Source organism: Cololabis saira, chromosome 23 (assembly GCF_033807715.1).
Source record: "Cololabis saira isolate AMF1-May2022 chromosome 23, fColSai1.1, whole genome shotgun sequence".
Taxonomy (NCBI): Eukaryota; Metazoa; Chordata; class Actinopteri; order Beloniformes; family Belonidae; genus Cololabis; species Cololabis saira.
This window is the reverse complement of record NC_084609.1, coordinates 35,037,187-35,062,862: the sequence shown is the minus strand read 5'-3', so window position 1 is coordinate 35,062,862 and position 25,676 is coordinate 35,037,187. Positions and strand designations below refer to the sequence as shown.

At 47.9% G+C, this 25,676-nt stretch overlaps 9 non-coding genes across 9 annotated transcripts; all 9 read left to right on the top strand.

Annotated features, from left to right (window-relative positions):
* The first annotated feature begins 6,413 nt into the window (after positions 1-6,413).
* trnas-gcu (transfer RNA serine (anticodon GCU)) lies at positions 6,414-6,495 on the top strand. Its single transcript has one exon. It is a non-coding gene; the product is annotated as a tRNA-Ser (tRNA).
* A 2,359-nt stretch (positions 6,496-8,854) lies between these two features.
* Positions 8,855-8,936, top strand: trnas-gcu (transfer RNA serine (anticodon GCU)). The gene has a single exon. It is a non-coding gene; the product is annotated as a tRNA-Ser (tRNA).
* A 2,006-nt stretch (positions 8,937-10,942) lies between these two features.
* On the top strand, positions 10,943-11,024 carry trnas-gcu (transfer RNA serine (anticodon GCU)). The gene has a single exon. It is a non-coding gene; the product is annotated as a tRNA-Ser (tRNA).
* Positions 11,025-11,816: 792 nt separating this feature from the next.
* On the top strand, positions 11,817-11,898 carry trnas-gcu (transfer RNA serine (anticodon GCU)). The gene has a single exon. It is a non-coding gene; the product is annotated as a tRNA-Ser (tRNA).
* Positions 11,899-12,682: 784 nt separating this feature from the next.
* Positions 12,683-12,764, top strand: trnas-gcu (transfer RNA serine (anticodon GCU)). The gene has a single exon. It is a non-coding gene; the product is annotated as a tRNA-Ser (tRNA).
* Positions 12,765-18,680: 5,916 nt separating this feature from the next.
* On the top strand, positions 18,681-18,762 carry trnas-gcu (transfer RNA serine (anticodon GCU)). The gene has a single exon. It is a non-coding gene; the product is annotated as a tRNA-Ser (tRNA).
* Positions 18,763-19,805: 1,043 nt separating this feature from the next.
* On the top strand, positions 19,806-19,888 carry trnas-gcu (transfer RNA serine (anticodon GCU)). Its single transcript has one exon. It is a non-coding gene; the product is annotated as a tRNA-Ser (tRNA).
* Positions 19,889-20,680: 792 nt separating this feature from the next.
* trnas-gcu (transfer RNA serine (anticodon GCU)) lies at positions 20,681-20,762 on the top strand. Its single transcript has one exon. It is a non-coding gene; the product is annotated as a tRNA-Ser (tRNA).
* Positions 20,763-21,546: 784 nt separating this feature from the next.
* Positions 21,547-21,628, top strand: trnas-gcu (transfer RNA serine (anticodon GCU)). The gene has a single exon. It is a non-coding gene; the product is annotated as a tRNA-Ser (tRNA).
* The last annotated feature ends 4,048 nt before the right edge of the window (positions 21,629-25,676 follow it).

Here is a 25,676-nt window from a genome sequence, read left to right as displayed (position 1 = left end):
TGGGGCTGTCTGCAACACCAGAGTCACATCGTCCATATAGCTACGAAGCGGTGGTAGCTTCTGCCCTGTCTGGAGCCTTATTCCTCCTCTGGTCTGCCGGGCTCCGTGGAGGATGATTTCAAAGGCTGCGACAAACAAGACTGGGGAGATGGCGCACCCCATTGCAATGCCAACTTCCAGGCGCTGCCATCCTGTTGTGAAGTCTTGGAGGCTGAAACACATCTGGAAGTCCCTGAAGTAGCTGGTTACCAGGTTGTTGATCGAATCAGGTACGTGGAAGAACTCCAATGCAAACTGGATGAGCTTGTGGGGGACAGATCCATAAGCGTTGGCGAGGTCAAGCCACACCACATGGAGGTCCCTCTTCTCCCACTTGGCTCTCTGGATCTGCCCCCAAATCATTGAAGAATGTTCCACGCATCCTGGGAAGCCTGGAACTCCTGCTTTCTGGCAGCTGGTGTCGATGTAGTCATTCTCTGTGAGGTAAGATGTTAGCCTCTTGGCCATGACTCCAAAAAAAGACCTTTCCCTCGACGTTTAGGAGTGCAATGCTCCTGAACTGACTGATGTTGCGGGACTCCTGTTCTTTTGGAAGAGTAACCTACAACTGCATTTTACATTGTTAATTTTGGTTTACATCAGTCAACAGCATTGTATCACCTTCATTATAAATAAGCATTCCACAAAGCCACGTACGAGTTAAAATCTTTATTGGCCAAAGCTGATCAGAATCTTTTATGCAGAGGACATATTTCTGCCAGCCTTGAGACGCCTAAGCATTTCCTGCAGAAGTCTAGGAGGCAGCTTGGAAGACCTTTTTCTGCTGCACAGAACCATGGTCGTCAGAAGCATGCTCTGTCAAGTAGTGGACGGCCTGTGAGTAGTCTTTGCCCTTCTCATGGTGCTGGCTGAAGGTAGTCTGGGTGCCAGGAGGGTACAGGCCATACAGGAGTTTGAAGTCAAAGTCTGGATTGGGGGAAACCGAGAAACCACCCACACCAAACTGGGGAACCACCACACTTATGAATCCCTGCTGTCCTTGGCCCAGTTGGTCAGCTGGATAGCCAAATTCTTCCGTCTGCCGCTGGAAGTTGCCAAGTTCAGCTTCCCTCATAACACTGGCAGCTTCTCCTGCCTGGAAGCTCGGTTCAGGTGGTGGTAGAGGGGGTGGTGCGAGAAAGTCACTGGCACCCATGGTCTGGGCATCATCTGCTGCGTCAGTCAAGCTTCAGGGAGGAACAGCCCACTCGGTTTCTGTGGAGAAACAAGTCAGGATACAGTACCCAACCACAAGACTAGTACCATGCATCAGACTTATTTGGTAGCCAAGACTGACCAGCTCCAGCCGGTCCTGAACCAACAGCTCCTGCTTGAAACGGTACAGAAGAACCAGAGACCACATAGCCAGGCTGAAGGGGCACAAGTGACCCAGTACCGACAGCTCCTGCCTGAAGGGGCACAAGTGACCCAGTACCGACAGCTCCTGCCTGAAGGGGCACAAGTGACCCAGTACCGACAGCGCCTGCCTGAAGGGGCACAAGTGACCCAGTACCGACAGCGCCCGCCTGAAGGGGCACAAGTGACCCAGTACCGACAGCGCCTGCCTGAAGGGGCACAAGTGACCCAGTACCGACAGCTCCTGCCTGAAGGGGCACAAGTGACCCAGTACCAACATAGTATCCCACAGCAGGTGCAGCTGAGTCCAGGCTGCTCTCTACTGGAGTTGTGTAGCCAACAAGCTGAGGGGGGTTAGGGTTCTGGACAAATACTGGTGCAGATACCAGTCTAGGGGCACTGTAGAGTACTGGTGCTGAATGACCTGTGGGTGCTCCCTGGTAGGAGGCAAAGTTGCCACCAGCACTGCTGCCACCACCACTCTGTTGGTGAGATTTTGATCCTGGGGACAGAAAACAGAAGATTTAAGCTGAGTGTGATACAACTACACATGCCATGTCTTCAGCAAACCATACCCTACCCTTCAAATGCATCCCACATGACTCCACAATCAACAACACACAGAGGGAAACCCTGAAAAACAAGAACACAACATCAGAAACTTCTAGAACCGGCTGGAAACAGTTGCTTCACTGTAGCAAACCTCAGGAAGAAGCCTGCAGTCTTCATAATGAAAGTCAGAAGTAAAGGAGTCAGCACAGCTGAGAGTTTTTAAATGTTGCCAGGGAACAGTTCTGACCAACCCCAGCTTAACCGGCTAACGACACACAGCTGCTGTGGTCTGACTCCAAGGAACCATTCTTACCTCAGCTGATGCTCCAACTGACTACGTTTACATGGACCACAATACTCCCAACATAACCAGATCGAGGAAAGAGTTGCATTAAGAAATGTATATGTAAATAGCAACATTAAACTAATCAAGTTAGTATTTTCAGTAAGTGATAATCACATTAAGGTAGGTGGAGTATCCCCACCATAAACTACACAGACAGCTAACACACAGAAGGATATTGAAACCACGCTCAACGACACTATGAACAGAGTAATCGCCAGAGGTGTGGACTTGAGTCATATGACTTGAACTCGAGTTAGACTCGATGAATTTGATGACTTTAGACTCGACTTGACAAAATGTTAAAAGACTTGCAACTCGACTTGGACTTTAACAACAATGACTCGTGACTTCACTTGGACTTGGGCCTTTTTGACTTGAGAAGACTTGCTACTTTCACCAAAACACAAAGATTAAAAAGTATGTTAATAACGAACGCGCTCTCTGTGTGTGTGTGTTTGTGTGTGTGTGTGTGTGTGTGTGTGTGTGTGTGTGTGTGTGTGTGTGTGTGTGTGTGTGTGTGTGTGTGTGTGTGTGTGTGTGTGTGTGTGTGTGTGTGTGTGTGTGTGCGTGTGTATGCATTTGTGTGTGTGCGAGCTGGCAAAGCATCCAATCAAATTAGATCCACGTTGCAACAGCATCCAATCAAATTGCAGGACAACCAATGACTAAGAAATGGTAACCAAAGCGCCGGTTTGCAAAAATGATACCGAAGATAATTTTGTTTGGGTACAAATACTATGAGGTGGTGAACAAAAAACGAATTGCAGTGTGAAAAACATGCGGGTCAAAGATCACAGACGGAGAGGCAACAACTTCCAACTTCGTTCGACATCTGAAGTTGCACAAAGAACGGTAAGTAGAGCTGGCGAGCTAATGCTCAGCTAACGTTACTTTATCCACTAAGTAAAGTAACTTTGCTAGCTGTAGTTAATGATGCTGTACTGGTAACGTTACATTGCAAACACGGTAATCTGTTGCGTCCACTGCGGGTTCACTCCCCGACTCCTACTTTGATGGTCACCCGAAATAAGTTGACAAAATCGGCTTTAACCAGCGCTGCAAATTCTCAGCTTCGAAGGTAACACAACGTTCACGTTACTGCAGGATTTACCGTGTATGCAATCCAGATGGAGTGTTTTCAGCTTCAGCCTGATAGTCAGTGCATCCAGTATTACTACACGGCTGGCTAAGCAGTGGTAGTCATTATCTTTGCTTTATAAAATCAATAAACAGTCATAAATGTCTTAACACTGTACACAATTAAATTAATAGTAAGACAATGTTAAGATTGGTATATTAATAATGTGAGTAATGACGAGTAGTTTCACAAGTAATTCATGTGTGGCTATAAGCGATTTTCTGACATCTATTTAATATGCTATTTAATATATCTATTTACATCTATTTAATATATATACATACATATAATATACACATACACATACACACATACACATATAATATACAAACATACATACATCTATTTAATATATCTTACAGATTTGACGAATACCAGATGAACAAAAGCATCCCAAATGAACAACAACAGCCTTCAATCTCACAATTCCTATACTTCTGTTGGGCATTACAGCATGAGTCATCCACAACAGAAAGCTACCACCAATGCAATACTGTCTGACTTGATTATTGATTGCAACTTGCCCCTGTCTATCGTGGAAAACAAGAGCTTTCGCCACTTTCTGACAGTACTTGATCGTAAGTACAGCCCAGTGTGTCGCAGAACATTGACATCAAAAACAGAGAACCTCGCTGCAGAGAGACGTTCAAAATTAAAAACTCAACTGAGCAACACTCACCATGTTTCAGTCACTGTGGACATTTGGTCTGACCGAAAGATGAGGGGGTTCCTTGGTATCACTGTGCATTGGATAGAGAAAGAATCGGAGACGATACAGCTAAAGTCCAATCTCTTGGCCTGTAACCGCTTCAAAGGCTCACACACAGCTGAAAGAATCTGTGACCAATTGGATGTAATATGCGATGAATCCAACATTAAAGAGAAACTGGACTACATTATTAGTGACAACGCTGCTAACATGCGTAAAGCCTTCACTGTGTGCTTCCCCACCGAACAAGAAGATGATGATGATGACGGGGATGATCTAGATGACCCAGAGCTCTGGCATGACTTAACCCTGGAAGACCAGCTAACAGTAGATGCTGCCATGGCAAAGAAACAGCGCTTGCAGTGTTTTCCGCACACTCTGCAGCTGGTGGTGGGAGACGGCTTGAAAGAAACAAAATTGGCATCTCCTTCCCTTTCAAAGTTATCCAAACTCAGTTCACTGCTGCACACAAGCACGACGTTCAAAGATGTGTTTGATGCTGAATTTCGGGAACAGAAAGGCATTCCTGCCGCTGTCAACACAAGATGGAACTCAACACTAAGGCAAGTGAAGGCAGTTCTCCAGTGTGATCATCCAAAGCTCTTTGCTGTTCTGGAAAAGGCTGGGCACAAGGAGTTGTCATTCACAGCACAGGAGTGGAATCTGTTGAAGGAGTGGGTGGACATCTTGAAGCCGTTTGAAGAAGAAACTGATATGACACAGGGGGAGAAGGTAGTCACAATCAGTGCTGTTGTTCCATCTATCTTGTCCCTCAATTACCACCTTGAGAAGATGAAGCCTCCCCCACTATAGATACACTTCAGGTGGAGCTTTGTTTGGTTTATTACACACACACACACACACACACACACACACACACACACACACACACACATAGCCACTCAGTCACATACATATACACACACACATATAGCCACGCAGTCACATACATATACACAAACATACACAGCCACACAAACATAGAACATAAACATACACACTGACATACACACTGGCTTGTTCACCTGCATGCTTGCTCTGTAGTTTTTGGGGTTAGGTAGCGGTAGCGGTAGCTTAGCTCAGACTGCGATCAGATCTTAAGATTTGGGTCGATTGCTGTTCGTGTTTTGGTGGGCTCCGTGCCGGTTTCGTGTTTTGTTTGTGGTTTTTTGTTGCGGATTTCCAGTGCCTGACGTGTGTTTCCGTGTGTTCCTGCTTCCTGGATTGGCAGTGGATGTCGTCACACACCCCCCCCCCCCCCCCTTGTATATTTATGTATGTGCATGTATGCGTATGCGTATATATATGTATATATATAAAATATAGTAATAATGCACATATATGTACCTTTGGTTTCTACCGTCATGGTATCAATCATTAATATGTGTGCGGACAAGGTAAAAAAAAAAAAAAAAAAGGGAATTTGAAGCCTCAAGTCCGTTTCCTGAGCGGCCTGGTCAGAAGTCTCCAGGCATCCCTGAACAAAATATTTCTTGGAATCTTCATTAATGGGGCCAGGACACAAGATGGGGTCACTGCCCCCTTTTCAGACCCAGTCTACCTCAAAGCAGCTGTCTTGGATCCAGCTTTTGCTCTGTTGTGGGTGGAGCCCCATGTGCTGGTCAGTCGTGATGTCAAGGCAGAGGTGGCACTACGAGTTAAAGGTACATTTTATTGAGTTTGATTTAACTTTTTTTCCCCTCACACTCTAATTGATTGCAACAATAATATTTTTTTCAGTCTAACACACTTCATCACCCACACTAATGGTAATAAGGGCTTGTTTGCCAGAACTGATCCTGCAAGATGCAGCAGGGACAGGGCAACCTGTGCCTCTTATTGACGAAGAACAGGTAGAGCTTGGACAAGGAGAAGGGCTGTTTGCTGCATACCATAATAGACAGAAGAAGGATGTGGGGACCACTCCAGCACTACAGCTAAGTCACTACCTTGACATAGCAGCAGGACAGAATGTTCTTTTGTTCTGGGAAATGAACATGAAGACTATTCCTTCACTGTTCCAAGTGGCCATCAGAGTCTTGGCGGTGCCTGCCTCCAGTGCTGCAGTGGAGCGAGTTTTCAGCCGTGGTGGCATCATTCTACGGCCCCATCGTGCACAAATGACTGACAGACTTTTAGCCAATATGGTCTTTTGCAAGTGCAATGCAGCATAGGACCCTGAAATGACAGAGAATGTGCAACCCTGATGACGAGTTGAGTAGGCACTAATTGAATTAGCAGTAATTGATAAGGGACTAAATTATTGAGCACTAGACGAGGTGGCTGAGTGGTTAAGGCGATGGATTGCTAATCCATTGTGCTCTGCACGCATGGGTTCAAATCCCATCCTAGTCGTGCTTGCTTCTCCTGTGCTTCGAGGTGTTCCTTGGAGTTACTATGCAGTGGTGGTATCCCAACATGGCCGGATGCTGCTTCCAATAACCTAAGATTCTCACTAGCATTACCTGTAAGCTACATTTTGTTTATATAGTAAAGCATCAATACAAGTGTGTGAGGAGTGAGATAGAAAAGAAAGGATGAACAACAGGGAAAGGTGAGACACCGATATGTTGTCAAAGGTAAAACAAGTGCAGATATATTAGTATTAATGAACCATTAACAGGAGAACTAACAGTTCTATGTAAATATGAACGGGCGGGGCCCCCACGGCGCGGAAAGAAGCAGCCAGGGATCCCGCGGCGGCGGACCGCGACCCAGGCAATCCCCGGCCACCCGGTCCGGGCCGGACACGCGGCCAGGAGGCCCTCACCCTTCAGGCCAACGACCCCCACCCGGCAGGGGGCCAGCCTGCCCGGAGAGACAGAGCCGCCCCGGCCGCCGACGCGGGCAGGCGCACCCGTCCCCCACGAAAGTGGCCCTCCAAGACCAGAGGGGCGCCCCGCCGTAGAGGCAGCGGGGGGGACCGGAGACGGGCCCGGAGAGAGGGAACCCCCCAACAAGGCGACACCCGCGCAGGCCCGCAGGCCCCAAAGGTTCTGTCATTGATCGGCTCTTTCTCGCGTATATCGGGCTATAAGATCAATTGGTCTAAATCCGAAGCCATGCCCTTGTCTAAATTATGCCCCCCGAGTATTCGAACTAACTGGCGATTTAAGTGGCTTCCAACCGGGCTGGTTTATCTGGGTATTATGATTACACCTGGATTGGAAAACATAATGAATGTGAATCTGCTGCCCCTTATCCAAAAAATTGAAAGTCACTTATTAAATTGGGCTAAATTGGGTCTGTCACTGATAGGTAGGATAAATATCGTAAAGATGATTATAGTACCACAGATGAATTATGTAACATATATGCTACCTCTGGAGTTTCCGCCCCCACTTCTTGCTAGATTTAACAGAGCCATAAGTAGTTTTCTATGGGCAGGCAAGAAACCCTCTTTTAATAAGAAGAAACTGTATGCATCAGTGGGGGAGGGGGGACTTGGGTGTCCAAGGATAGATTGGTATCATTATGCATTCTCACTAAGTCAGTTGTCTAAATCAAATATGTCAGGTGCCTGCGCTCCTGCATGGGTAGCAATGGAAAAAGAGCTAGTGGAACCCTGCTCAATGCAGGCTTTTCTTACTCAGACAGGAGGGGAGATACCTTATAGAAATCCTGTGCTGGCATTTGCTAGAGATAGTTGGAGAAGAGCTCATCAGATTTGTAACTCGAATCCCCATTATACCAAGGGGTCATCAATATGGTATAATAAGTCATGGAAAATTAATAAGAAGTCTATCATGTGGGAAAATTGGGTGAGAGCAGGAGTAATGCTAATGGAAGACCTGTTCGATGGGAAACACGTACTCTCCTTCGAGCAGCTGGTGGCCAAATATGACATACCTCGGAAGGATTTCTGGAAATTTCTGCAAATTAGGAGTTGCATAACAACAGCAGATAGGAAGAAACATATTGCCCCTGTCACTGATATTCAGGAGTTGTGGCGATCGAGCTGGAAGCTTAAAGGAGGGACATCCAGGTTTATAATAAGTTTAGAGAATATCAACTACCAAATTATGTGGGTGTCAAACTGGCTTGGGAAAAAGATTTGGGAACAACTATTCAAGGGGATAGCTGGAGGAAGACAATACAATCGTGGTATTCCACAGCCCGGGACATGCAAACACGCCTAATTAATTTCAAGATAATAAATAGAAATTACTGGACACCAGTAAAGATGTCGAGGCTGGGACTGAGGGAGGATGACAAGTGTTGGAGGTGTGACAAGGGGAGGGGTACATTGATCCACATGTTGTATGAATGTGAAATGGTACAGGACATTTGGTCAGCGGTTGTTAGGTGTATCAACAATATATTGGGAACAGAACTCACGGAGGATCCAGCACTATGTGTATTAGGCATCATACCAACAGAAGCTAACTTGTCTGCACATAAGTGTTCTTGGGTGAAACTGGCCCTTTTAACAGGGAGCAGGATAGTACTTAGGCATTGGAAGTCAAGAGAAAAGGTCAGTTTTAAGGAATGGAGAGATGACCTGGCTAAAATAGCTTCATTTAGAATAAAGAAGAGTTGAATGAGGGCTAGTTGAGTATGGACTTGTTGAATGAGTTTTAGATGAGCAAGGACGAGTTAAATAAGGGTGAGATGAATGAGGGCTATTTGATAAGGAGTAGTTGAATGATGACGAGTTGAGTAGGCACTAATGGAATTAGCAGTAATTGATTAGGGACCAAATTAATGAGCACTTGACGAGGTGGCCGAGTGGTTAATGCGATGGATTGCTAATCCATTGTGCTCTGCACGCATGGGTTCAAATCCCATCCTCGTCGTGCTTGCTTCTCTTTGGGTAACGCAATGTGTCACTTCCTGGTGTTGCGGTCTGTCACTGCTGCACGGCGTGCAGGCTCAGATCTTTTCCAACTTTTTTGTCTAAAACTCGCTCATTTTCTCTTCCGTAACTTTCACTGTCACCAATCACCGATACATTTTCTGTCCGTTAGCCTCTGTTAGCATCTTAGCATGGCCTCTCCGTCCTCCACCATTTCACTTCTTTGCTGCTCAGTGTGTGAAATGTTACATGTATGCATTTCTGTTAACATAGGGAATCTTAATTCAAACACTGTACTCAGATTAAAGAAAAGCAAGTCTTGTTTATTCAACACCAGGTCAACTGAGGATTTGTCTAATATAAAATGAAAACAAAAGAAATTGAACCTGGGTGGCTGGACGCTCCCTTAGAGATAGGGTGAGGAGTTCGGTCACCCGGGAGGAGCTCGGAGTCGAGCCGCTACTCCTCCACATTGAGAGGAGTCAGCTGAGGTGGCTTGGGCATCTGTACCGGATGCCTCCTGGACGCCTCCCTAGGGAGGTGTTCCAGGCATGTCCCACCGGGAGGAGACCCCGGGGAAGACCCAGGACACGCTGGAGAGACTATGTCTCTCGGCTGGCCTGGGAACGCCTCGGACTCCCCCCGGAAGAGCTGGAGGAGGTGTCTGGGGTGAGGGAAGTCTGGGCATCCCTGCTGAGGCTGCTGTCCCCGCGACCCGGTAACGGATAAAGCGGGAGAAGATGAGTGAGTGAGTGAGAAATTGAACCTCAAATTATGAATAAAAAAATGATGAAGAAAACTACATTTTGTCCACCATCTTCCCAAAAATGTCAATTAACTTAGATAACTGGTCATACCTCTTCTTTTCCCTCTCCTCCTCCTTTTCATCCAGCTCCCTCACCCTCTTTTTTGTCTTTAGTCTTGAAGAAAGTCCAAAACTTCATTTGTCCTTTTTTTGGTTTTCTTCCCTCCATTTGTTGGTCGCTCCCTGTTTGTAAAGGAAATAGTAGGGCCGTTGAAAAATCCTCACGGGACAACAGTTTCTTAATTTAAATCACCAGTGGGCTATGTATTTATATTTACAGGTGAACATCTTTCGTCTCGCAGTCGTACATGAATTCTTTTCCTCCGCCCCCTGTTTTGTTTACATTCTCCCTGGTAACCTCCTTTTATGTCACAACGCAATGAACTGTGGGTAATTCCCTTTCCAAAAGTCTGCAGAGATGCTGACTTACAGTAAGTGAGCAGTAAGGGCTCAAAATGTCTGCTGGGAGCCCTCGCGCACTTAACGACTTTAGTCATTGGAGCGCACCTGTAAGTGTGTGAGTCTGTGAGGGGGAGATTGGAATTCAGGGTTAATCAGATGGAGGAAAGAGTTGCAGCAAGAAATGTATACGTAAATAGCAACTTAAAACTAATCAAGTTTGTATTTTCAGTAAGTGATAATCACATTAAGGTAGGTGGAGTATCCCGACCATAAACTATATTTAGATGGACAACAGCAATCAGATTATTGCCTGTAACCAAATTAAGGTCGTCCTCATGTTTGTTCTGGGTCTACCATGGCATTTCAGCAGCTGTCAATAGTGATTCTGGGTCGGTTGTACCCCTTCAGGGATGCCAGTGACCTTCTCCCTTCACCCTCTCTACCACTGACTGGACCTGTACTCCAGGTAGAAGATATCTCAGGTGTAAGAAGGAAGCTGATCATGGCAACTGACAGCAGCAGACAGAAGAATGTGTCTACCTAGCTACCCGTGACTCCAGATGATATGGGTAATGACAGAACAAGATCGCGGATACCGGCGGCAGAAATTAGTTTCTACCATAGAGTGTCCGGGCACTCCCCTAGGGATAGGATGAGAGGCTTGGTCAGTTGATCAGCTGGTGTGGAAATACCCTGGGATCACCCCAAATGAGCTGGAAGAAGTGGCAGAGGGAAGTCTGGTCTATCCTGCTATTGTGCCGTAATCAGTAATTGATTAGGGACTAGATTAGCGAGCACTAGACGAGGTGGCCGAGTGGTTAAGGCGATGGATTGCTAATCCATTGTGCCCTGCACGCATGGGTTCAAATCCCATCCTCGTCGGGCTTGCTTCTCCTGTGCTTTGAGGTGTTCCTTGGAGTTACTATGTGGTGATGGTTTCCCAGCATGGCCAGCTGTTATCTTTGCTTTGAATAACTTAAGATGCTCAGTAGCATTTCCTGTAAGCTACATTTTGTTTATATAGTAAAGCATAAATACAATACAAGCTAGGTGCTTTCCAGAGACCAATCGCATGACTCCCAAACAACTGTCAAATAAACACTGGCAAGGAACAACCCCTCTTTCAGAGAGAAGACCTACCTGCTGAAAAACAGGTGGCTAGAGCAAGAAGAGGAGTGAGATAGAAAAGAAAGGATGAAGAACAGGGAAAGGTGAGACACCGATATGTTGTCAAAGGTAAAACAAGTGCAGATATATTAGTATTAATGAACCATTAACAGGAGAACTAACAGTTCTATGTAAATATGACTGTTACCTGGTTAGTTGTTGGACTACAGAGACCACTATATAAACAGGTGTAGACAGCACACATTGATGTCTAGTTGAACTGCATCATCGATGACTAGTTTAATGAAGACTAGTTGAACAATAGCTAGTTAAACAAGTAATCGTTGATTTGAGACTAGTTGAGTAAGGACTAATTGAATAAAGAAGAGTTGAATGAGGGCTAGATGAGTATGGACTTGTTGAATGAGTTTTAGATGAGCAAGGACGAGTTAAATAAGGGTTAGATGAATGAGGGCTATTTGATAAAGATTGGTTGAATGATCACGGATTGAGTAGGCACTAATTGAATTAGCAGTAATTGATTAGGGAATAGATTAATGAGCACTAGACGAGGTGGCCGAGTGGTTAAGGCGATGGATAGCTAATCCATTGTGCTCTGCACGCATGGGTTCAAATCCCATCCTCGTCGGGCTTGCTTCTCCTGTGCTTTGAGGTGTTCCTTGGAGTTACTATGCGGTGGTGGTTTCCCAGCATGGCTGGCTGATATCTTTGCTTCGAATAACTTAAGATGCTCAGTAGCATTACCTGTAAGCTACATTTTGTTTATATAGTAAAGCATGAATACAATACAAGCTAGGTGCTTTCCAGAGACCAATCGCATGACTCCCAAACAACTGTCAAATAAACACTGGCAAGGAACAACCCCCCTTTCAGAGAGAAGACCTACCTGCTGAAAAACAGGTGGCTAGAGCAAGAAGAGGAGTGAGATAGAAAAGAGAGGATGAAGAACAGGGAAAGGTGAGACACCGATATGTTGTCAAAGGTAAAACAAGTGCAGATATATTAGTATTAATGAACCATTAACAGGAGAACTAACAGTTCTATGTAAATATGACTGTTAGTTGTTGGACTACAGAGACCAATATATAAACAGGTGTAGACAGCACACATTGATGTCTAGTTGAACTGCATCATCGATGACTAGTTTAATGAGGACTAGTTGAACAATAGCTAGTTAAACAAGTAATCGTTGATTTGGGACTAGTGTATTAAGGACTAATTGAATAAAGAAGAGTTGAATGAGGGCTAGTTGAGTATGGACTTGTTGAATGAGTTTTAGATCAGCAAGGACGAGTTAAATAAGGGTGAGATGAATGAGGGCTATTTGATAAGGAGTAGTTGAATGATGACGAGTTGAGTAGGCACTAATTGAATTAGCAGTAATTGATTAGGTACTAGATTAACGAGCACTACACGAGGTGGCCGAGTGGTTAAGGCGATGGATTGCTAATCCATTGTGCTCTGCACGCATGGGTTCAAATCCCATCCTCGTCGTGCTTGCTTCTTCTGTGCTTTGAGGTGTTCCTTGGATTTACTATGTGGTGGTGGTACCCCAACATGGCTGGATGCTGTCTTTGTTTGAAATAACTAAAGATGCTAACTAGCATTACCTGTAAGCTACATTTTGTTTATATAGTAAAGCATCAATACAATACAAGCTAGGTGCTTTCCAGAGAGCAATCGCATGACCCCCAAACAACTGTCAAATAAACAATGGCAAGGAACAAGCTCCCTTTCAGAGATAAGACCTACCTGCTGAAAAACAGGTGGCTAGAGCAAGAAGAGGAGTGAGATAGAAAATAAGGGATGAAGAACAGGGAAAGGTGAGACACCGATATGTTGTCAAAGGTAAAACAAGTGCAGATATATTAGTATTAATGAACCATTAACAGGAGAACTAACAGTTCTATTTCGTCCCTACTGACCGCCAGGCGGTGCTGTAAGCACTGGATATCTCCCCTCGCGCATGCGCATGTCGAGTACAATACCAACAATGTCACGTCACCCGTGACCCCTGCATGACCCCCGGAAGGGTATATCTTCCGCCGTCAGCATGGGATCTACTCCTTATTCTTCTCGCGTCGCGCTGAAGTACAGGACGGAAATAGAAGGCTGGTTGAAAGTTTCTTCCTTTCCTCCCTAAACCGCCGGCCCCCGTGCAGCTTCGTGCCGTAAGGTAGGAGTAACGATCTCTGTCGTCCTCCAAGAGGCTGTGGCCGCGCGGTATTTATTGGTATTTATTGGTGTTCGTTGCGGCGGCGGCGTCTCCCCGCCCCGCCCCCCTGGCCCAGCTGACAGAAGGTAAGCTGTTGGCTGCGCCCGACACCTGAACATTCTGTGCAGTTATTTTTTCTGCTGAAAAAAAAAAAAAAAAGAAGACAGAAAGGGATTATTTTTTTCTTTGAAAAAAAAAACAAAAAAAAAACACCTTTTTTTGTCCTTCTTACAGCCGTGGTGAAGGCCACGCCCTCTCCCACCGGCACATTTGTGGTGACGGCAGCGTTTTGCTCCCTCTCCCACTTTATTAATGTGACAACATTATTTTTTTCCTTGCAATTATATTTTCTTAAAAAAAAAAAAAAAAAGGAAAAGAAAAAGGAGAGGATTGTTCTCTTCCTTTTGAGTAAAGACGCCTTTTTTTGCCTTTTCTCATAGCCGTGGTGACGGCAGCGTGGCCCTCCCCTCTCCCACCTGCACATCGGTGGTGACGGCAGCGTGCTCGCTGTGGTGACGGCAGCGTTTCCGCTCCCCTCTCCCACTGACACACCCGTATTGACGGCAGCGTGGCCCTCCCCTCTCCCACCTGCATATCGGTGGTGACGGCAGCGTGCTCGCTGTGGTAACGGCAGCGTTTCCGCTCCCCTCTCCCACTGACACCTACGTGGTGACGCAGCTATCCGCTCCTCTCTCCTGCCAGCACATCCGTGGCGACGGCAGCGTGTCCGCTCCCTCTCCCACCGGTCGCTGTGATGGAGCGTTCATGCTCAGGGTGCATGGCCGCCCTGGATCCTGCGGTTGACCAGGACCTCTGCGTGTCATGCCTCGGCCCTGAGCAGCCGGGGCCGTCGGCCAGCCTCCCCTCATCCCAGCCGCAGTCTTCTCTGAAGCGATCGGCAAAGAGAGTGGTGGGGGCCCCCAAACGACGGCGGATGACGAGCCAGCTCTCCTCGAAGGTAGACCGCTTGGCTGCCGACATGGAGCAGATGAAGGCGCTCCTCCTCAATCTGCAACCTGGTACTGGCCAGGTGGAACCTGCCATGCCAGAGTTTGCTCTGGGGTCGCCACCGCCGCTGCCAGAGGACGCCATCTCCATTGCAGCCTCGGCGAGCCACTTCAACGTGCCATCAGGGGACCCGGCCTCACAGCGCTCGCGGTTCTCCTCGCACTCATCTGCCCAGAGCTCTCGGGAGGGGACGGCTTGTTCCTCCGTGGAGAGCGTGATCCGCACTGCCCTGGCACACTTGCAGCTGGATGCACCGCGTGCGGAGGTGGCCTCTAGCGCCTTCCACAGGCGCAATCCTTCTCCGGTGGAATTCACCATTCCGCCGTCGTCGGATTTTTTGAGGGAGCTGCACTCATGCTGGAGAGATGTCACAGCCCTCTCCAGGCTGACAGCTGATGACCGCGCTCTGACGGCGATGGAGGACGCGGCGGTGGCTGGTCTCCACCACATGCCCCCCATCGAGCCCTCCATTGCAGCGCTGATAGTGGCTCCTGATGAGGCTCTGAAGCCAGATCCCAAGTGCCCCTCTACCCAGTGTAGGGTTACTGATGGGCATATTTGTAAGGCTTATGACACAGCGGCGCGCATCGGCCGGCTGGGGAACACCCTCTCTCATCTGCTACTGGCTCTCTCCACCTCCCTGCAGGGTGCACAGGTGGACGGTTCCACACGGGACTTGTGTGACGTGTCCCTACAGGCTTTTGCCTCCCAGACGAGGGAGCTGGGGCGGCTGATGTCCACCCTGGTGCACACGCGCCGTCATGTCTGGCTGGCGCAGTCATCCCTGACAGAGAATGCTCGCAGGGCTCTTCGTCAGGTACCGGCAGAACCGGGGGAGCTGTTTGGGGCAACTGCCCTGGAAGCTCTGGACCGCACCGCCCTGGCCGATGAGACCAGGCAGCGACTGGTGCACCTTCACAGGAGGGCGCCCGCTTCCAGTACACCGAGGGGTCCTTCGTCCGCCCCTGGACGTCGCCCCCAACCACCTGCCCACGGGAGCCAGCGCAGCTCCCAATGGCCCGTTGGACAGCCTGCCGGGGGCTTTCGCCCCCCTGTGCGCGGACCGCCCTGGCAGAGTCTGGGTGTTGACCTCGACCATCGCCCCCCCGGCACGTCCAGAGGCCGGGGGAGACGACGCTAGGGCCACGGGGCCGGTCGTCGGCTGCTTTTCCCGGCAGCAGCTCAGTTACTGGGCTGCCTGCTCATCGGGGCCCCGGTGGTTTCCACCCTAGCCCAGGGGTACGTATTGCAGTTCCGACACCGGCCTCCTACCTCCAGCCGGGTTGAGATGACCATCGTCAGAGACCCGGCAAACGTTCTGGCCCATCATAGCACCATCATGCCGGTGGACCCCCCGCCGCGGCCTAAGGGGTTCTACTTGAGCTACTTTCTCGTCAGCAAGAGAGACGACGGACGTCGTCCCATCTTGGCCCTGAGGGACCTCGACGAATACGTGAAGGTCCTGCCCTTCCGGAGGCTTGACCACAGTGGATGCTCTGCGTTGGTCAGGAGGAAGTGGTTTGCAACTGTGGACCTACAGGGCGCTTGTTTTACGTGCCGGTCGCGGCACGTCACCGGTGGTTCCGGGGGTTCGCCTACCGGGGCCACCGTTGTCGGTTCAGGGTGCTCCTGTGCGGACCCTCCCTGTCACCGAGGATTTTTTCACCAGGTGCGTGGTGGCAACCCTTGCCCCTCTTATACCTTTGGGCCTGCTGTCGCTACGCCCCCTGCAATGTGGCTGCACAGCCCTCGCCTGGATGGCAAGACGCACAGGCGCAGGCTGGTCAGGGTTTCGCAGGTGTGTGTCAATACCCTTGCACCCTGGAAAGACGGGACATTCCGGCTGAGGGGTGTGCCCTTAGGTGCTGTCCCCTCCCTGCCGGGAGGCTGTCATCAGTGGTCCTCCCGGGTCCGCACGCGCCGCATCAACGTGCTGGAGCTCTGGGCTCTGCACTTCACACTAACATTTTTTTGCAACTCCTGTGGGGGAGGCACGTGCCGGGTCAGTCAGACAGTGTGTCCACTGTTCCTTGATCGGCCACCAGAGGGGGCCCCGACTCTGCACAGCTGCTGCAGGTGTCCCGGGGCCTCCTAGCGTGGACAGCTCCTTGCCTGCCCGGCCTTCGGGCGATGTTCCTGCCTGGAGACAGGAACCGGGTGACGGACTTCCTCTCCCGGCGCAAGCCGCCTTTGCAGAGGGTCCTCCAGAGGGCTCACGGGCTCCTCTTGGTGGCCCCCTTCCGACCGGGGAAACATAGTTTCCACTGCTGCGGAGGCTCTGCTGCGACACAACATGACGCCCCCCAGAGGGACCGTCTTTTCCAGCCGGGGATTCAGGTTTTGCACCCCGACCCCGTCGTTTTTGGCTCTGAGTCTGGCCGCTGCGGCGCCCGACCCATTGTTGTCAAGCTGTCCTGAACCCGTCAGGGCTGGCATCTCGAATGCCCATGTGCCTCCCACCCGCCTCTGGTATGAGTGCGAGTGGGGGAGATTCTCTGCCTGGTGTGCAGACGGGGCAGAGGACCCTGTTCTTTGCCCCGTGGCCACGATCCTGGGGTTCCTTTCGGTCCCTCCTGGATGGTGGCCGTGCTCAGTCCACTTTAAGGGTGTATGTGGCGGTCATTTCATCGCAACATGCCCTGGTTGAGAGTGCCACCGGCTGGTTTCTCTTTCTCAGGGGGGCTCTGAGGCTACGCCCCCCCCCCCCCCCCGGAGGAGCCCAAAGGCCCCAGTTTTTGGTTCCATTCGATTTTATTTATATAGCGTCTAATACAACAGATGTTGTCTCTAGACGCTTTCCAGAGAACCAGAACATATACATGAATATAAACCCCCGAGCAGTGTGGGACCTGCCCATGGTGCTAGGTGCCCTCTCTTCTCCACCCTTTTGGGCCCTTGGCCCGGGTGGGCCTGAAGTGGCTCTCTATGGAGATAGCTTTTCTCCTCGCCATGACATCGGCGAGTCGATGAGTTACATGCCCTGTCAGTCAGCTCAGGGGCTATGTTGTGGCCGAACGTGGCGTTCCTGCCCTAGGTCCTGCAGAGAGTGGGCCGAGCCCTTTGTGCCCCGTACGGACCCTTGCTGCTTATGCTACCGCGCCTGTGCGACGGTCGGAGCAGCTTGTTCTCTGCCATGGTGGCCCCAACAGGGGGCGTGCTGTTTCTGGACAGCGCCGTCCCACTGGGTGGTGGACACCGTCGAGCGCGCCCACAGGGCCAGTGGCCGCCCCTTACCAGTGGGGGTGAGGTGCCACTCGGCCAGAAGCGTTGCAGCTTCTTGGCTGCCCTGCAGGGGGTGCCTCTGGAGGACATCTGCACCGCGACTTCATGGACGTCGCCAGACACGTTCTCCAGATTTTACCGGATCAATGTCGCCACTCCCCAACCATTGGGCGTGGTTCTACTCCCGGGTCCTTCTGCCCCTGGTCAGTGAGGTATGTGACCGGGATTCTATGTGACATTGTTGGTATTCGTCATCCAGTGCTTACAGCACCGCCTGGCGGTCAGTAGGGACGAAATAGAACGAAAGTTACGCCTGTAACTACGGTTCTATGAGTCCCGGATGACCGCCAGGCCTGCCGGTCACTCCGAATCCTCGTGCTCTCGCGAGAAGATTCTAGGAGTAGATCCCATGCTGACGGCGGAAGATATACCCTTCCGGGGGTCATGCAGGGGTCACGGGTGACGTGACATTGTTGGTATTGTACTCGACATGCGCATGCGCGAGGGGAGATATCCAGTGCTTACAGCACCGCCTGGCGGTCATCCGGGACTCATAGAACCGTAGTTACAGGCGTAACTTTCGTTCTATGTAAATATGACTGTTACCTGGTTAGTTGTTGGACTACAGAGACCACTATATAAACAGGTGTAGACAGCACACATTGATGTCTAGTTGAACCGCATCATCGATGACTAGTTTGATGAGGACTAGTTGAATAATGGCTAGTTAAATAAGTAATCGTTGAATTGGGACTAGTTGAGTAAGGACTAATTGAATAAAGAAGAGTTGAATGAGGGCTAGTTGAGTATGGACTTGTTGAATGAGTTTTAGATGAGCAAGGACGAGTTAAATAAGGGTTAGATGAATGAGGGCTATTTGATAAAGATTGGTTGAATGATCACGGATTGAGTAGGCACTAATTGAATTAGCAGTAATTGATTAGGGACTAGATTAACGAGCACTAGATGAGGTGGCCGAGTGGTTAAGGCCATGGATTGCTAATCCATTGTGCTCTGCACGCATGGGTTCAAATCCCATCCTTGTCGGGCTTGCTTCTCCTGTGCTTTCAGGTGTTCCTTGGAGTTACTATGCGGTGGTGGTTTCCCAGCATGGCTGGCTGATATCTTTGCTTCGGATAACTTAAGATGCTCAGTAGCATTACCTGTAAGCTACATTTTGTTTATATAGTAAAGCATCAATACAATACAAGCTAGGTGCTTTCCAGAGACCAATCGCATGACTCCCAAACAACTGTCAAATAAACACTGGCAAGGAACAACCCCCCTTTCAGATAAAACTGACCCACCAGTCTGGCCCTCGGCAGGAGGGTCCCCCCTTATGAGCCTGGTGCTGCTCAAGGTTTTTCCTTGCCACTGTTTGGCTTAAGGTTTTTCTCCCACTAGGGGAGTTTTTACCTGTCATTGTTTATGTAATAACTGCTCGGGGGTCATGTTCTGGGTATGGGTCTCTGGAAAGCGTCTAGAGACAACTCTGTTGTATTAGACGCTATATAAATAAAATTGAATTGAATTGAATTGAATTGAATTGAATTAAAAGATCTACCTGCTGAAAAACAGGTGGCTAGAGCAAGAAGAGGAGTGAGATAGAAAAGAAAGGATGAAGAACAGGGAAAGTTGAGACACCGATATGTTGTCAAAGGTAAAACAAGTGCAGATATATTAGTATTAATGAACCATTAACAGGAGAACTAACAGTTCTATGTAAATATGACTGTTAGTTGTTGGACTACAGAGACCAATATATAAACAGGTGTAGACAGCACACATTGATGTCTAGTTGAACTGCATCATCGATGACTAGTTTAATGAGGACTAGTTGAACAATAGCTAGTTAAACAAGTAATCGTTGATTTGGGACTAGTGTATTAAGGACTAATTGAATAAAGAAGAGTTGAATGAGGGCTAGTTGAGTATGGACTTGTTGAATGAGTTTTAGATCAGCAAGGACGAGTTAAATAAGGGTGAGATGAATGAGGGCTATTTGATAAGGAGTAGTTGAATGATGACGAGTTGAGTAGGCACTAATTGAATTAGCAGTAATTGATTAGGTACTAGATTAACGAGCACTAGACGAGGTGGCCGAGTGGTTAAGGCGATGGATTGCTAATCCATTGTGCTCTGCACACATGGGTTCAAATTCCCATCCTCGTCGTGCTTGCTTCTTCTGTGCTTTGAGGTGTTCCTTGGATTTACTATGTGGTGGTGGTACCCCAACATGGCTGGATGCTGTCTTTGTTTGAAATAACTAAAGATGCTAACTAGCATTACCTGTAAGCTACATTTTGTTTATATAGTAAAGCATCAATACAATACAAGCTAGGTGCTTTCCAGAGAGCAATCGCATGACCCCCAATCAACTGTCAAATAAACAATGGCAAGGAACAACCCCCCTTTCAGAGATAAGACCTACCTGCTGAAAAACGGGTGGCTAGAGCAAGAAGAGGAGTGAGATAGAAAAGAAAGGATGAAGAACAGGGAAAGGTGAGACACCGATATGTTGTCAAAGGTAAAACAAGTGCAGATATATTAGTATTAATGAACCATTAACAGGAGAACTAACAGTTCTATGTAAATATGACTGTTACCTGGTTAGTTGTTGGACTACAGAGACCACTATATAAACAGGTGTAGACAGCACACATTGATGTCTAGTTGAACCGCATCATCGATGACTAGTTTGATGAGGACTAGTTGAATAATGGCTAGTTAAATAAGTAATCGTTGAATTGGGACTAGTTGAGTAAGGACTAATTGAATAAAGAAGAGTTGAATGAGGGCTAGTTGAGTATGGACTTGTTTAATGAGTTTTAGATGAGCAAGGACGAGTTAAATAAGGGTTAGATGAATGAGGGCTATTTGATAAAGATTGGTTGAATGATCACGGATTGAGTAGGCACTAATTGAATTAGCAGTAATTGATTAGGGACTAGATTAACGAGCACTAGACGAGGTGGCCGAGTGGTTAAGGCCATGGATTGCTAATCCATTGTGCTCTGCACGCATGGGTTCAAATCCCATCCTCGTCGGGCTTGCTTCTCCTGTGCTTTGAGGTGTTCCTTGGAGTTACTATGCGGTGGTGGTTTCCCAGCATGGCTGGCTGATATCTTTGTTTCGAATAACTTAAGATGCTCAGTAGCATTACCTGTAAGCTACATTTTGTTTATATAGTAAAGCATGAATACAATACAAGCTAGGTGCTTTCCAGAGACCAATCGCATGACTCCCAAACAACTGTCAAATAAACACTGGCAAGGAACAACCCCCCTCTCAGAGAGAAGACCTACCTGCTGAAAAACAGGTGGCTAGAGCAAGAAGAGGAGTGAGATAGAAAAGAAAGGATGAAGAACAGGGAAAGGTGAGACACCGATATGTTGTCAAAGGTAAAACAAGTGTAGATATATTAGTATTAATGAACCATTAACAGGAGAACTAACAGTTCTATGTAAATATGACTGTTAGTTGTTGGACTACAGAGACCAATATATAAACAGGTGTAGACAGCACACATTTATGTCTAGTTGAACTGCATCATCGATGACTAGTTTAATGAGGACTAGTTGAACAATAGCTAGTTAAACAAGTAATCGTTGATTTGGGACTAGTGTATTAAGGACTAATTGAATAAAGAAGAGTTGAATGAGGGCTAGTTGAGTATGGACTTGTTGAATGAGTTTTAGATCAGCAAGGACGAGTTAAATAAGGGTGAGATGAATGAGGGCTATTTGATAAGGAGTAGTTGAATGATGACGAGTTGAGTAGGCACTAATTGAATTAGCAGTAATTGATTAGGTACTAGATTAACGAGCACTAGACGAGGTGGCCGAGTGGTTAAGGCGATGGATTGCTAATCCATTGTGCTCTGCACGCATGGGTTCAAATCCCATCCTCGTCGGGCTTGCTTCTCCTGTGCTTTGAGGTGTTCCTTGGAGTTACTATGCAGTGGGGGTTTCCCAGCATGGCCAGCTGTTATCTTTGCTTTGAATAACTTAAGATGCTCAGTAGCATTTCCTGTAAGCTACATTTTGTTTATATAGTAAAGCATAAATACAATACAAGCTTTCCTGAGACCAATCGCATGACTCCCAAACAACTGTCAAATAAACACTGGCAAGGAACAACCCCTCTTTCAGAGAGAAGACCTGCCTGCTGAAAAACAGGTGGCTAGAGCAAGAAGAGGAGTGAGATAGAAAAGAAAGGATGAAGAACAGGGAAAGGTGAGACACCGATATGTTGTCAAAGGTAAAACAAGTGCAGATATATTAGTATTAATGAACCATTAACAGGAGAACTAACAGTTCTATGTAAATATGACTGTTACCTGGTTAGTTGTTGGACTACAGAGACCACTATATAAACAGGTGTAGACAGCACACATTGATGTCTAGTTGAACTGCATCATCGATGACTAGTTTAATGACTAGTTGAATAATGGCTAGTTGAATAAGTGATCGTTGAATTGGGACTAGTTGAGAGAGGACTAATTGAATAAAGACGAGTTGAATGAGGGCTACAGGCTGGTGCTGGTGAGCAGAAGGCTCGGTCTCCCATGGTGCGGAGTCTGGTTTTTGGGACTCGGAGGAGCAGCTGCCTGTAGATCTGAGGGAACGGGTGGAGGTTTGTGGAGTGATGAGGTCTTCTAGATATGGTGGTGCGTGTCCATTGATGCATTTGTGGGTAATAATCCACAATCCAGGCGACCAGAAATCAAGTTTTTCCATGCCTTTTTTCCCCCATTCCTGCCCCGATAAGGTCTTTCAGTCGAGCAACTTTTGTAGCTTTAAATCCGTTTCCCAAAAACCAGCAAAATTGTTTAAAATGTTGCATAGCCTTGTGGAGAAGCCCCTGTCATGAACATTTGAACCATTGCCTGCTCAGACTTGTGATGCTCCAGTGTGGTAGTATGCCATGTACTGTGGCAAAGTTTGCTGTATTGGTGAAACTCTTGGCGTGCAGGCTTACAGCCATCAGCCACTCCCCGTTTGACTAAACCTGTGCAAGTTTCAAAAGGTGAGCTTTGCAACTAGGAGGATTCTTTTAGTCCCGTCCCAAAACCAACCACCTTTTAAAATACATTTTATCTGCAATGTGGTCATAATTCTAAGCAGTCCCATATTGGTCTACAGCACTTTCCCCAGGAACCATGGCCATGTGGAGGCTCTGGCAACCACCAACCTTCTGCAAGTGAAGGTCTAAGCAGCATCCATGCTTAGACTGCACAGCAATGCTACCAACATCAGGATATGGCTTGTAATGCCAGACCTTCAGGACACAGATTGATGTGGGGAGTAATCTTTATTGGCCAAAGGTGATCAGAATCTTTTATGCAGAGGACATTTCTTACAGCCTTGAGACACCTAAGCATTTCCTGCAGAAGTCTAGGAGGCAGCTTGGAAGACCTTTTTCTGCTGCACAGAACCATGGTCGTCAGAAGCATGCTCTGTCAAGTAGTGGACGGCCTGTGAGTAGTCTTTGCCCTTCTCATGGTGCTGGCTGAAGGTAGTCTGGGTGCCAGGAGGGTACAGGCCATACAGGAGTTTGAAGTCAAAGTCTGGATTGGGGGAAGCCGAGAAACCACCCACACCAAACTGGGGAACCACCACACTTGTGAATCCCTGCTGTCCTTGGCCCAGTTGGTCAGCTGGATATCCAAATTCTTCCGTCTGCCGCTGGAAGTTGCCAAGTTCAGCTTCCCTCATAACACTGGCAGCTTCTCCTGCCTGGAATCTAGGTTCAGGTGGTGGTAGAGGGGGTGATGGGAGAAAGTCACTGGCATCCATGGTCTGGGCATCATCTGCTGCTTCAGTCAAGCTTTGGGGAGGAACAGCCCACTCGGTTTCTGTGGAGAAAAGAGTCAGGATACAGTACCCAACCACAAGACTAGTACCATGCATCAGACTTATTTGGTAGACAAGACTGACCTGCTCCAGTCAGCCCTGAACCAACAGATCCTGATTGAAAGGGTACAGAAGAACCAGAGACAACATAGCCAGGCTGAAGGGGAACAGCAGACCCAGTACCGACAGCTCCTGCCTGAAGGGGCACAAGTGACCCAGTACCGACAGCTCCTGCCTGAAGGGGCACAGCAGACCCAGTACCGACATAGTATCCCACAGCAGGTGCAGCCGAGTCCAGGCTGCTCCCTACTGGAGTTGTGTAGCCAACAAGCTGAGGGGGGTTAGGGTTTTGGACAAATACTGGTGCAGATACCAGTCTAGGGGCACTGTAGAGTACTGGTGCTGAGTGACCTGTGGGTGCTCCCTGGTAGGAGGCAAAGTTGCCACCAGCACCGCTGCCACCACCACTCTGTTGGTGAGATTTTGATCCTGGGGACAGAAAACAGAAGATTTAAGCTGAGTGTGGTACAACTACACATGCCATGTCTTCAGCAAACCATAGCCTACCCTTCAAATGCATCCCACATGACTCCACAATCAACAACACACAGAGGGAAACCCTGAAAAACAAGAACACAACATCAGAAACTTCTAGAACCGGCTGGAAACAGTTGCTTCCAACCAAGACTGTAGCAAACCTCAGGAAGAAGCCTGCAGTCTTCATAATGAAAGTCAGAAGTAAAGGAGTCAGCACAGCTGAGAGTTTTTAAATGTTGCCAGGGACCAGTTCTGACCAACCACAGCTTAACGGGCTAACGACACACAGCTGCTGTGGTCTGACTCCAAGGAACCATTCTTACCTCAGCTGATGCTCCAACTGACTACGTTTACATGGACCACAATACTCCCAACATAACCAGATGGAGAAAAGAGTTGCATTAAGAAATGTATATGTAAATAGCAACATTAAACTAATCAAGTTAGTTTTTTCAGTAAGTGATAATCACATTAAGGTAGGTGGAGTATCCCGACCATAAACTATATTTAGATGGACAACAGCAATCAGATTATTGCCTGTAACCAAATTAACGTTGTCCTCATGTTTGTTCTGGGTCTACCATGGCTTTTCAGGAGCTGTCAATAGTGATTCTGGGTCAGATGCCAGTGACCTTCTCCCTTCACCCTCTCTACCACCAACTGGACCAGGGGCCTCATGTACAAAGAGTGCGTGGATTTCAATGTGCGTGTAATTCTTGCGTTTTTCAAAACTGTGCGTACGCCCAAATCAATGCACGTTTCTTTGAACATCACAATAAACGTGGATTTGAGTGCACATGCGGGAGCACAACATTCCGCTCAATCCTCCCTCAAATACATACAATTGAATATGATAATGAGGATAATTATCCATTAAAAACCGCTCATCCTGGTCCGGTCTCCGCTCCCTATTGGTAACAGAACTTTGATATGCCCGCACGAAAAGGGAAACAACAAGGGACACAGTTACAGCAATATATAACTCCGTTCACACGAGGCAGCCTCAACATGGCCGACAGAGCAGCAGCGACCCCACAAGGCAAGACACCTGTCTCCGAGGCCGCTCTCTCCCTGCAGATGCTCCGAGAGGAACTTCAAACTTCCAGAGAAGCGGTGCTGACACAGATAAAGGCTGAAATCATGGCATCGTCTCAAGGAGTTAAAAATGACATTGAGTCTCTCCACGCGTAGACAACCGCGGACATACAAGCTTTAAGAGAAGAACTGACCGGTGAGTTGACACAGCTCTGCTCCCCACAGGCCGAGACGGCTAACACACAGGAGATTGAAACCACGCTCAACGACACCATGAACAGAGTAATCGCCAGAGGTGTGGACTCGAGCTAGACTCAAGTCATGAATTTGATGACTTTAGACTCGACTTGACAAAATGTTAAAAGACTTGCAACTCGACTTGAACTTGAGGAGACTTGCTACTTTCACCAAAACACAAAGATTAAAAAGTATGTTAATAACGAACACGCTCTGTGTGTGTGTGTGTGTGTGTGTGTGTGTGTGTGTGTGTGTGTGTGTGTGTGTGTGTGTGTGTGTGTGTGCGTGTGCGTGTGT